This window comes from Salvelinus fontinalis, chromosome 42 (genome assembly GCF_029448725.1).
Source record: "Salvelinus fontinalis isolate EN_2023a chromosome 42, ASM2944872v1, whole genome shotgun sequence".
Taxonomy (NCBI): domain Eukaryota; kingdom Metazoa; phylum Chordata; class Actinopteri; order Salmoniformes; family Salmonidae; genus Salvelinus; species Salvelinus fontinalis.
In genome coordinates, this window is record NC_074706.1 from 2,585,325 (window position 1) to 2,599,172 (window position 13,848).

The following is a 13,848-nucleotide window of genomic DNA, read 5'->3' on the forward strand; positions in this document are numbered from 1 at the left end:
ACTCAAGGAATATGGCTGCCTAAATATGGTTCCCAATCAGAGACAACGATAAACAGCTGCATCTAATTGAGAACCAATCTAGGAAACCATAGACATACAAAACACCTAGACTAGTTACAACCCCATAAAGATACAAAAACCCTAGACCCTCGCCGCCGACCTTGGACTGGGGACCCTAATAAAGGGCCCCACTGGACTGAGGAGCGCCTCTGGACTGAAGGCCGCCTCTGGACTGAGGGGCAGCTCCGGACTGAGGGGCAGCTCCAGACTGAAGGGCAGCTCTGGCGGCTCCTGACTGATGGCTCCTGACAGGAGGGAGGCTCAGGCGGCGCTGGACAGGAGGGAGACTCAGGGAGCGCTGGACAGGAGGGAGACTCAGGCGGCGCTGAACAGGAGGGAGACTCAGGCGGCGCTGGACAGGAGGGAGACTCAGGCGGCGCCGGACAGGAGGGAGACTCAGGCGGCGCTGGACAGGCGGGAGACTCAGGCGGCGCTGGACAGGAGGAAGACTCTGGCGGCGCTGAGCAGGAGGAAGACTCTGGCGGCGCTGAGCAGGCGGGAGCACCTGTAGTGAGGAGACGGAGAGACAGCCTGGTGCAGGGGGCTGCCACCGGAGGCCTGGTGCGTGGAGGAGGCACCGGGTAGACAGAACCATGGAGGCGCACTACAGGTCTCGAGCACCGAGCCTGCCCAACCCTACCTGGCTGAATACTCCCCGTAGCCAGGCCAGTGCGGCGAGGTGGAATAGCCCACACTGGGCTGTGCTGGCGAACCGGGGACACCATGCGTAGGGCTGGTGCCATGGGTCCCCAGCATACCCTCACTGCAGAAACATTTTCTCATGAAATCATGTGACTTATAGTTAGAGAAAAGGATTCCTGCAACCGTGCCCTTCTACAAGCAGGAAACAAGTTGTGGACAAACCAGAAATGTGGCATGTCTGTTTGATATTAAGCCTAGAAAATTACTCTGTCAATTATCTTGTCACCTTTTTGGCTAACCACATTGGAACATTCTAATCTTTAAAGACATGAACTGGCAGAACAGGTTTAAGCTAAGTATTGTTCCATTGTTTTCAGGAAGGTCTACCAATGGCAAACACGGGAGAGGTGACAGGAGAGACAGGATGAGGGACAGGAGGGACAGGAGGGGTGATAGGAGAGACAGGAGGGGTGATAGGAGAGACAAGAGGGGTGATAGGTAAGACGGAGGGCCGGTGGCAGGGACAGGATAGATAATAGCAGGGACAGGAGATGTGAAATCGCATGATTTCATGAGAAAATATTTCTACAGTGAGGGTGTGTAATGCAAGTCGAGGTGTCCTTGGATGAATGTCAACAAGATGCCTGACCAACATTGTTAAAAGACCCACACAAGGTTCCATCTAACTGAAGTGTGGGGTAACATTAAATAAATGCTCCCCACTGCTGTACATCATTATACATATCATTTAAAGGAAAAAGCACATTAGAAAAAACATAACCTATACCTTTCTATGTCAAATAATTTAGTTCAGTTTCCATCTTTGTACACCAAAGGCTACTCACCAGACAGATAAACTTTGCTGTTCATGTTTGGAGTGAAGATCTGTCAGTCTCAAGCCCTGTGTGAGAGGACTAGTAGTAGGAGTAGCAGTAGTAGTAGTATTAATAATAGTAATAGTAGTAGTAGTAGTAGTCGTTTCTATACTCCTGTAAGGATACTAAGGAGACACAGTGTGAGAGTGGGTCTTCCCACTTGTTTAATATAGGATCTCTTAAGTGCCCACCCCATGACATACCCATAGGCTTTCTCTTAGCCTTAATACATTTACTGAAATCCTTTTCCACTTGTTAGTTTCACACATTGTTCTGCAACACATCACAACTCAAGTGGCCTCATTTGCTATATTGGTTGGGTATTGAAAGCCCTGCAATGTGAATAATAATAGTTCAAATGACAATACTGATAATAAATCAAATCAAATCAAACTTTACTTGCCACATGTGCCGAATACAACAAGTGTAGACTTTACCGTGAAATGCTTACTTACAAGTCCTTAACCAACAGTGCTGTTCAAGAAGAAGAAAATATTTACCAAGTATGCTAAAATAAAAAGTAATAATAAAAAGTAACACAATAAGAATAACAATAACGAGGCTATATACAGGGGGCACCAGTACCGAGTCAGTGTGCATGGGTACAGGTTAGTTGAGGTATTCTGTAAATTTAGGTGGGGGCGAAGGGGCTTGGGGGTAGAAGCTGTTGAGGAGCCTTTTGGTACTAGACTTGGCGCTACGGCACCGCTTGCCGTGCGGTAGCAGAGAAAACAGTCTATAACTTGGGTGACTGGAGTCTCTGACAATTGTATGGCCGTTCCTCTGACACCACCTATTATATAGGTCCTGGATGGCAGGAAGCTTGGCCTCAGTGATGTACTGGGCCGTTCGCACTACCCTCTGTAGCACCTTATGGTCAGATGCAGAGCAGTTGCTATACCAGGCAGTGATGCAACTGGTCAGGACGCTCTCGATGGTGAAGCTGTAGAAACTTTTGAGGATCTGGGGTCCCATGCCAAATCTTTTCTCCTGATAATAACAACTTTGTTTATTAACCAATTTCCATACAAAATGCAAAGCACAAAACAAAGACTAACAGTGATAGTAAACTGCTCACACGAAGAAGATGGGAAAATGGAACAATTTGAAGTACAATGTATTTCTCATCCCTGGATTTAGGTAATGTTTTCAAACCATATCTTAATCTACACAGCAAGTCTGTCCGACCCTAGTGCACTCCCTAGTGCAGCTGTAAGCAAGCGGGTCGCATCTGCTGGATGAAATCACACTGTGATTCCAGCTTCTGGTATACAGTTGAAGTCGGAAGTATACATAGACTTAGGTTGGAGTCATTAAAACTAGTTTTTCAACCACCACAGATTTCTTGTTAACAAACTATAGTTTTCGCAAGTCAGTTAGGACATCTACTTTGTGCATTACACAAGTCATTTTTCAACAATTGTTTACAGACAGAATATTTCACTTATAATTTATTGTATTACAATTCCAGTGGGTCAGAAGTTTACATACACTAAGTTGACTGTGCTTTTAAACAGCTTGGAAAATTCCAGAAAATGATGTCATTGGTTTAGAAGATTCTGATAGTCTAAATGATATAATTTGAGTCAATTGGAGGTGTAGCTGTGGATGTATTTCAAGGCCTACCTTCAAACTCAGTGCCTCTTTGCTTGACATCATGGGAAAATCAAAAGAAATCAGCCAAGACCTCAGAAAATAAATTGTAGACCTCCACAAGTCTGGTTCATCCTTGGGAGAAGTTTCCAAACACCTGAAGGTACCACGTCCACCTGTACAAACAATAGTAAGCAAGTATAAACACCATGGGACCACGCAGCCGTCATACCGCTCAGGAAGGAGACGCGTTCTGTCTCCAAGAGATTAACGTACTTTGGTGCGAAAAGTGCAAATCAATCCCAGAACAACAAGCAAAGGACCTTGTGAAGATGCTGGAGGAAACAGGTACAAAAGTATCGGTATCCACAGTAAATTGAGTCCTATATCGACATAACCTGACAGCATCCTGACAAAGTATGTGGATATATTGAAGCAACATCTCAAGACGTCAGTCAGGAAGTTATAGCTTGGTTGCAAATGGGTCTTCCAAATGGACAATGACCCCAAGCATACTTCCAAAGTTGTGGCAAAATGGCTTAAGGACAACAAAGTCAAGGTATTGGAGTGGCCATCACAAAGCCCTGACCTCAATCCTATAGAAAATCTGTGGGCAGAACTGAAAAAGTGTTTGCGAGCATGGAGGCCTACAAACCTGACTCAGTTACACCAGCTCTGTCATGAAGAATGGGCCAAAATTCACCCAACTTATTGTGGGAAGCTTGTGGAAGGCTACCCAAAACATTTGAACCAAGTTAAACAATTTAAAGGCAATGCTACCAAATACTAATTGAGTGTATGTAAACTTCTGACCTACTGGAAATGTGATGAAAGAAATCAAAGCTGAAATAAATCATTCTCTCCACTATTATTCTGACTTTTCACATTATTAAAATAAAGTGGGGATCCTAACTGACCTAAAACAGGGAAGTTTTACTTCGATTAAATATCAGGAATTGTGAAAAACTGAGTTGAAATGTATTTGGCTAAGGTGTATGTAAACTTCCGACTTCAACTGTATGTCATGACCACACTTTCAAAGCACTTCATAATTACAGATGTGAGTCCTACAGGGCGATAGTCATTAATACACTTTAGACATGTTAGCTTGGAGCTCCTTGGAACAGGTACAATGGTGGTTAGTTTGAAATATGCTGGGATTACAGACTGGGACAAGGAGGGATTGAAAATTAATCTGAAGACACCTGCCAGCTTGTCTGAGCATGCTTTGAGAACACGCCCTGGTGTTCCTTGTGATTGTTAACCTGTTTAAATGTTTTGCTCACATTGGTCACGGAGAGTGAGATCACAGTCATCCGGAAAGGCTTTCATGCAGGCACAGTGTTATACAGTGCCTTCGGAAAGTACTCAGACCACTTTTTTTATACATTTGCAAACATTTCTAAAAAATGGGTTTTCACTTCATCATTATGGGGTATTGTGTGTAGATTGCTGAGGAGTTTTATTTATTTAATCCATTTTAAAATAAGACTAACGTAACAAGATGTGGATGAAAGTCAAGGGGTCTGAATACTTTCCGAAGGCACTGCATTCTTCGAAGCAAGCATAAAAGGCATTTAGTTCATTTGGGAGTTATGCGTCACTGGGCAGCTCATGGCTGGGTTTCCCTTTGTAATACGTTATTGTCTGCAAGCCCCGCCACATACAACGAGCGTCGTAGACAGAGTAATATCATTCCACCTTCCTCCTATATTGTCCCTTTGCATGCTTGATGTCTCATTGGAGGTCGTAGCGGGATTCCTTCTATCCGTCTCTGTCCTGTTCATTGTAAGCGGCAGCTCTAGCCTTTAGCCCAGCACGGACGTTGCCTGTAATCCATGGTTTCTGGTTGGGATGTTCTTATAGTCACTGTTGGGATGATATTGTCTATGCACTTTTTGATGAAGCCAGTGACTGTTGTGGTAAACCCCTCAATGTTTTCGGATGAATCCCGGAACATATCCCAGTTTGTACTATCAAAACCACTTTGAGTGTGTGTCCACACGGATCATAAACACGGGTGCAATTAGCAAACGGGATTTGGAGGGAACTTTGCTTCCTTCCTTCACACAACGGAAATCAATTGTTACCCTCATTCCCCCCAGAAGTGAAACGGGAAGTGACAACTTTCGCGAGAATTTTACTTCTGGGTAACCGAGATTACTAGAGTTTAGATTCTATCCTCCAGTCAGGACTGTGTACGGAAATGGCAAAAAGAGGCTCAGGAAAATAAATTATTAAAAACATTTTTGTTTTCATTAAATAAATACACACAGTGATTTATTAGACATACAGTGATGATTTAAAAATACAATTAAAAAGCCTGCATGGGGGCTTTAACCATTCATAATACATCTGAACCAGAGGAGGCTGATAGGAGCTTTAGGAGGAAGGGCTCATTGTAATGGCTGGAATGGAATCAATGGAACAGTTAAACATTGTCTCCTTGTGTTTGGTTCCATTCCAATGATTCCAACCATTACAAAGAGCCCTCCCTCCTATAGCTTCTCCCACCAGCCTCCTCTGATTAGAACAGTATAATGTAAAACTGCATGTAATATCATGTACTCTCTGTTGAAACAGTATTTGGAAAGGATTCAAATGGTGAAAGAGAATTTCATTCGCGTATAGAATTTTTATACCTTTTTATTTGATACTCAATATAAAAATATATTTTTTTAAAAATAACAGTTTTATGATGTATATCAGCCTATGCTGTGCCAATTAAGTATGTCTCACACCAATATGGACCAGCCCACTGTATTCTACAGCTCTGCAGCTTTCTGTAGATAGAATGGTTTACTAGGCTATTCTACATGACCCTCTCTTTGTTGGGCTTGTTTGAGGGTAAGGCTGAAGCAACCGCCTGCAGATGAAAGTCGAGGAGTAAAGTCTGGGGAGGTGCATCTGCAACAGCTGAAAGTTGGACACTGTTGTGGTTTTTCACGGCTCAGATCAACATGGCAGTACTATCAATTGGTGAGAGAGCCTCAAATATCTCAATCATTTGTACATAATATCCACGGTATACATGAATCATGGCAAAGTTGGTTCCTGTTTCAGTCACTTCTTTGGTCACGTTTGCGTGGGTCGAAAAAAAACACAACATGATTGAAGACTCCCACAATGCAGGCGCTGGTTGCAAGATGAAGTTGATGAAGAGCAACTGCACAAACTTGCAATCGACTGCAGCAGAGAGGAAGAGGTGAAGAGACGGATAACTGGCCCAAAATCTGTCTTCTCCAGCAGGTGGCTGTTATAGTAATTAATATGATTTATATGTTTATGGTAACAGTAAGATAATGACTAAATGATTTATACGTTTAAAGTAATGTTAAGACAATAACTAACAGTATTCCACCCTGTCACTGTATATTGGCTTGAATGTATGTGCATAGGAAAAGAGGAACTGTTAACAGACAAGGAACTGTGGCAGACAACTTGTGACCACTGTGAAACTGATAACAGGGAAAGAGGTCTCCCCACCCAGGGGGGGGAGAAACCGTTAGATTTGCAGTAGATTGTATAACATGTGGCAGGATATGATAAACAGTGTTAGGAGAAGATGAGGGGCATTTATGACCAAATGTGAGGTATATAACCAAATGTCCATGGTATGATTTTTAGAGCTCTCTGAATAAAGAAATTACCTTTGCAGACTTCTGGGACTTTGTCAAATTCTTCTATTAACTGGGGAATTGGTCAAAGTATATAGTGAGTTTTGAGTTAATATCATTGGAACTAGAAATTCTCGTGACAGTGGCTTTAAAAAAATTTTGCTCACCATGCGAGGAATGTTTGTATGGAGGTCAATGAGAGTGTTGAGTTTAGTCAACAAAAAATGGAATGGCTTATTTGCTACTTTGGCGTATTTGATCGACTAGAAGTTTTGTAATGATAAGGTTGTTAGGAGTGTACTGATATAAGTAGGACACGACATCCCAGGAACTTTGAGAAAAAACACTTTATATAGGAGTTGTGTCTGGTGTTCACACGTGTGTCTGTCCTGTCATTGGCTGGAATGGTCCCACCTGATCTTGCCTCCTCCCGACTGCCTTCTATTTTTGAATACATTTCTTTCCATTGTTAGAGCAGCTGGAGTATCTGGTCAAGGGAATCCTGAGTGACGCAGTGGTCTAAGGCACTGCATCTCAGTGCTAGAGGCGTCACAACAGACCTTGTTTCGATTCCAGGCTGTATCACAACCGTCCGTGATTGGAAGTCTCATAGGGCGGCACACAATTGGCCCAGCATCGTCCGTGTTTGGCCGGGGTAAGCTGTCATTGTAAATAAGAATTTGTTCTTAACTGACTTGTCTAGTTAAATATAATATATGTGTAATGGTTAATCTGTGACTACAGTCAAAACTTTATGACCTTTGATCTCATGGTTTTTGTAAAGTTCATGCAGTTGTCATGTAGTCGCAAGTTGGGCAATTTCTATCCCCATTATTCAACACACTTAAAGGCCGACTTGACAAAAGTGATCCACTGGAACGCGCCCATTGTCTTTTATCCATGCAAAGCAAATACAGGAGAAAATCTCTCCTTGGCTGTAGCAGAGAACATCATTTACAAGAAATGCCCTGACTGACTAGAAAGCTACGTTTTATCATGCAGCAGAGAGCATGGTTGAGTTCCTGTCTGACTAAATGCTCAGGCGTTGCATTGCATCAACCAATGGTTGCGTGACACATCATCCAGATGGCACTACACAAAAAAAAAGATTGCTGGAAGATCTATTAGGGGTTCTTCAAATTTAAGCTATGGGGGAACCTCGAAGTTCTTCAAATAACCCCCTTTAATGGTTCCTCAAATAACCTATTGGGGTAAAAAAATGTTGTGACAGTATAACTGCCACAAAGAATAGGCAGTTCATCATTCATTTAATACATTGAAATAACTTGGTATGTAAAATAGATTGTTGTCTTTCTTCTTTAACCACAGACAAAATGGCTGTGAAATTCAGTGTGGATATAAGGAACTGAATACCAAAATAAAACGACATGTAACACTACATTTGATATTTACAGCATTTTCAGTCACAGAATAAGTAACTGTTTACTGTTATTCTCTTTCTTGACATAATACTGAATGTGTTGTATATAATAGACCTACAGTAATATGAATACTTCTAAATGGTATATCAAGTATTTGACTTGACTTGAACAAAACATGATGTATGAGTTATCAATACATAATTTCTACAGCTACAAATGCAATCCTGCCTTGATAATACTCTTAAACAGTCAATAATATGGCATAGGCTTATGTCTGCAATAGCCAACTTTCTGAAATAACAACTGTGTTTACAATGAGAGACATAGAACCATGAAGCTGATTGTAGACTGTACAATGCAAAGTGTTTTTAAAACTGTGGCAAATTACCGTGGCAAATTAAGGGGATTAACCATATTATTACAGCCACTAGAGGGCACTCAAAATTAAACCATGAAAAAAGTAGAAAGAATTCTTGAAGAACTGGCAAAGGGTGAAGGTTGGCCTGGCTGGAAAAAGGGGGAAAAAGAAGACATTCTACCTGGTAACACTGGAGGGCTGCCAAGCTCTTCAGCCAAGACAGAGAACACCAGACATTAACTCTTATCTCCTCTCACAATTTACAGGACAGGATGTTCAGAAATGTCCTTTAGCTTTACTACTTTCATAATTAACATACGTTTTGCTTGTGACTCTTAGTGATGAATATTGACTTGGGTATTGCACATTTTGAGAGTCAAGAATGTTATATTTCCCTGAATGAGGGCATTTGTTTCTGCCTGTCAGCCTACATAAGACATGAACTACAGCATGACTCTCCTTTACAGTAGATATAATACATCTCCCATTCCCTCCTTGGGAGCATGATGAATGACTATCTAAGAGCAAATAGTTCATATTCAATTCAGAACTATTTCATGGCACTGTAAAGTAAAGGGTCACTGAAAACTCAACTTGACCACTTGTTTTTGTTGCATCCATCAGGTATTGTAAAATGTAAAGTAAACAATGGCTGCTTATTTTCATGGACATTGTATTGATGCTGGAAAAATATTGCTTTAATGGTTTGCGTCTTCTTCATTTAAAAATGTATTAAACACTTTATTAAACATTTACACTCTGTTAGACTTGTATAATTTCTGTCTGTCCAAACCCAACCCATAGTAAATATCAGCTTTACAAAAAATACACACAGAAGCTGAGAGGGTGTCGGTTTTATTCAATTCCAGTGTGGTTGACTGGAGATTGTACTGTATGTGTAGTGGTGTGTGGGTAAAATCACTAGGAAAGACCCCCCCCCCCCAAAAAGCCAGATTTAAACCAATGTGTTGTGATAATTGCGATGTTTGCTCTATAACCTGTTAATTCATTAACCTTGAGACTGTGATATATAATCATGGACGGAGACACATGTAGAAAGATCCTGTCCTACTGCATTTTATTATTTTATACAAAGTTAAACAAGACACGTGTATAAATGCATGGCTTCAAAACAACTCTTACTTGTCTCCGTAAGAAGACACTTATCCACAGAGAAATATCACAACCCCCTTTTTTTAAAGAAACAGAGCATTTTAAATGAATATGTTTGGATTATAACAACTTGCTGATTGCATTGGGGGCAATCCCACTATTTACACTTTAAATCTGGCTAAATAATCATCACCTTCTCACAGACCATCAGTGCTCGCAGAAAATGTTGCCCTTTATATTCAAACCTCACCCCTCCATCATCATATTCTATTTTTAAATATGCTATTGTCAAGGAACCAAAAGTGAAAACTACACATTTTTCCCATTACCAGAATATACAGTATACTGTATAAAGACAGGACAATGTACCAGATATAATTTGATGTCAAACAGAAGACATGCAAGCACTCAATAAAGTGAAGAATATGAATGTGACCAACATATCCCTCTTGAAGGCTACATAAAGTAGACTATACAGGTTATTTACCAGGATTTGGAGTGTAGATGAGTAGATATGTCAGGTGTTAGACAGTAGGTCACTACATTCCTCAGTGGTTTTTTATACTGTAAGGCCATGGTGTCTGTCAGGAACGCCACACCAGAGACACCCTTATGTATTCTCTTGGCAGTTAGTCACGTTGTAAAATCTGTGTCCTTGGTAACTCAAAGCAGAATGAGAAAAAACAACACAGTTATTGGCGGCTTGAAAAAATGAATGTGTTGCGTAAGTTGTTTTCTCAGTCAGCTGAATGCATTTTTAAGATCATTAAACCGTAGTTATGTGAGTGTGAATTTACTTTGTACTGGGTTTACACCCCTCCCCTAGTTGGAGTAAACTAGTGGACAACAACACTTAGGTTTCCAGCTTATACATACTATATACATACACAGTATATTTGATAATCTTGTTACTGTTAGTCCCACCCTTCAGCTCCTCTCAACCCCTCCCATCTGTCTCTGAACATCATCCAGCTTTGATTTCTATTTGCCATATATTTTTCAACTGTGCTGTGATTTTTCACACAAGTTCTGAACATTTCTATTCCCATATTTTTTATAGATTGCAAATGAAAGATACATGTTTAGATTAAGTTAAAGTCTTAGTTTCCTGGTGGTTATGAGGAGGGTGTGGTACTGTAACCGTTGTTGTGTTCCAGGTGGCAAAGAGCCAAAAGTCATACACCCAATGTTTGTTTAGGTATGTGTGGGTCTTTTAACAATGTCAGTCATGCATCTTGTTGGCATTCATCCAAGGACAACTCGACTTGCATTACAAACCCTCACTATATAAACATTATCTCAAAAAAATTATGTGACTTAAAGTTAGAGAGAACATTCCTTTAAACGCGTCCTGTTACAAGCAGGAAACAAGTTGTGGACGAACAAGAAACATTACGAAGTGTATCACCTTCCTCACTTTCCCCTCCTTGTTATTATCTCTCTTATCACCCTTCCTGTCCCTCCTATCACCCTTCCTGTCCCTCCGATCACCCCTACTATCACACCTCCTGTCTCGATTATCACTCCACCTGTCCTTCAAATCACCCCTCTTGTCCCTCCTATCACCCTTCCTGTCCCTCCGATCACCCCTACTATCACCCCTCCTGTCTCTCTTATCACCCCACCTGTCCCTCCTATCACCCTTACTGTCACTCTGATCACCCCTCCTGTCCCTCCTATCACCCTTACTGTCCCTCCTATCACCCCTCCTGTCCCTCCTATCACCCCTCCTGTCTCTCTTATCACCCCACCTGTCCCTCCTATCACCCTTACTGTCACTCTGATCACCCCTCCTGTCCCTCCTATCACCATTCTTGTCCCTCCTATCACCCCTCATGTCTCTCCCATTACACCTCTTGTCCATTTGACATACATTTTTCAACTGTGCTGTGATGTTTCACAAAAGTTCTGAACCAAAAGTCATACACCCAATGTTTGTTTAGGTATGTGTTGGTTTTTTAACAAAGTTGGTCATGCATCTTGTTGACATTCATCCAAAGACATCTCGACTTGCATTACAAACCCTCACTATATAAACATTTTCTAAAACAAATCATGTGAAATAGTTAGAGAGAACACTCCTTTAAACGCGTGCTGCTACAAGCAGGAAACACTTTCCCCTCTTTGTTATTATCTCTCCTATCACTCCTCCTGTCCCTCCTATCACCCTTCCTGTCCGTCCTATCACCCCTACTATCACTCCTCCTGTCTCTCTTATCACCCCACCTGTCCCTCCTATCACCCTTCCTGTCCCTCCTATCACCCCTCCTGTCCCTCCTATCACCCTTCCTGTCCCTCCTATCACCCTTCCTGTCCCTTCTATCACCCCTACTTTCACCCCTCCTGTCTCTCTTATCACCCCACCTGTCCCTCCTATCACCCTTCCTGTCCCTCCTATCACCATTCCTTCCTATCACCCCTCCTGTCCCTCCTATCACCCCTGTTGTCTCTCCCATCACCCCTCTTGTCCATTTGACATACATTTTTCAACTGTGCTGTGATGTTTCACAAAAGTTCTGAACCAATAGTCATTCACTCAATGTTTTTTTAGGTATGTGTGGGTCTTTTAAGTCACGACTTCCGCCGAAGTCGGTCCCTCTCCTTGTTTGAGCGGCGTTCGGCGGTCGACGTCACCGGCCTTCTAGCCATCGCCGATCCACTTTTTATTTTCCATTTGTTTGTCTTTGTTTTCTACACCCCTGGTTTCAATACCCCAATTACATGTTCCTTATTTAACCCTCTGTTTCCCCCATGTTTGTGTGCGTGTTTGTATATATGTTCAGGTCGTTACTTGTTGGCTGGTTTTGTTTGCCGGGTTCGTTACTAGCCCATTATTTACGAGTGATCGGTAATTTCACGCACCTTTAGTATTTGTTTTATACTGGTGCTGTTCGTGGAATAAATACCTTGTGCACTCATCTCTGCTCTCCTGCGCCCGATTCCATGCACCAGTGACCCACAACCTGACACAACGTCGGTTATACATCTTGTTGACATTCATCCAAGGATTACATATACAGTATTCATGAAATTTACATAAATCAAATAATTTGTATTATTTACATAGTTTATTTTGTGTGTGTAATATAAACATTATCTAAAAAATATAATGTGACTTATAGTTAGAGAGAACATTCCTTTAAACGCGTGCTGCTACAAGCAGGAAACAAGTTGTGGACGAACCAGAAACATTTTACGAAGTGTATCATCTTCCTCACTTTCCCCTCCTTGTTATTATCTCTCCTATCACCCCTCTTGTCTCTCCTATCACCCCTCTTGTCCCTCCTATCACCCCTCTTGTCCCTCCTATCACCCCTCTAGTCTCTCCTATCACCCCTCTTGTCCCTCCTATCACCCCTCTAGTCTCTCCTATCACCCCTCTTGTCCCTCCTATCACCCCTCTTGTCCCTCCTATCACCCCTCTAGTCTCTCCTATCACCCCTCTTGTCCCTCCTATCACCCCTCTAGTCTCTCCTATCACCCCTCTTGTCCCTCCTATCACCCCTCTTGTCCCTCCTATCACCCCTCTAGTCCCTCCTATCACCCCTCTAGTCTCTCCTATCACCCCTCTAGTCCCTCCTATCACCCCTCTTGTCTCTCCTATCACCCCTCCTGTTCCACCTATCACCATTCCTGTCCCTTCTATCACCCCTCCTGTTCCACCCATCTTCCCTCCTGTCCCTCCTATCACCCCTCTAGTCCCTCCTATCACCCCTCTAGTCTCTCCTATCACCCTTCTTTTCCCTCCTATCACCCTTCTTGTCCCTACTATCACCCTTCCTGTCCCTCCTATCTTCCCTCCTGTCCCTACAATCTCCCCTCCTGTCCCTCCTATGACCCATCCTGTCCCTCCCATCACGCCTCTCGTCCCTCTTATCACTCCTCCTGTCCCTCCCATCACGCCTCTTGTCCCTCTTATCACTCCTCCTGTCCCTCCTGTCGCCCTTCCTGTCCATCAAATCACCCTGCCTGTCCCTCCTATCACCCCTACTATCACCCCTCCTGTCTCTCTTATCACCCCTCCTGTCCCTCCTATCACCCTTCCTGTCCTTCCTATCACCCCTCCTGACCCTCCTATCACCCCTGTTGTCTCTCCCATCACCCCTCTTGTCCATTTGACATACATTTTTCAACTGTGCTGTGATGTTTCACAAAAGTTCTGAACCAATAGTCATCCACTCAATGTTTTTTTAGGTATGTGTGGGTCT

General features: G+C 42.5%; 1 pseudogene; it reads right to left on the reverse strand.

The window, feature by feature from the left end:
• Positions 1 to 13,596, reverse strand: part of LOC129841049 (uncharacterized) — a 28,673-nt pseudogene extending 15,077 nt beyond the window's left edge.
• Positions 13,597 to 13,848: the final 252 nt, after the last annotated feature.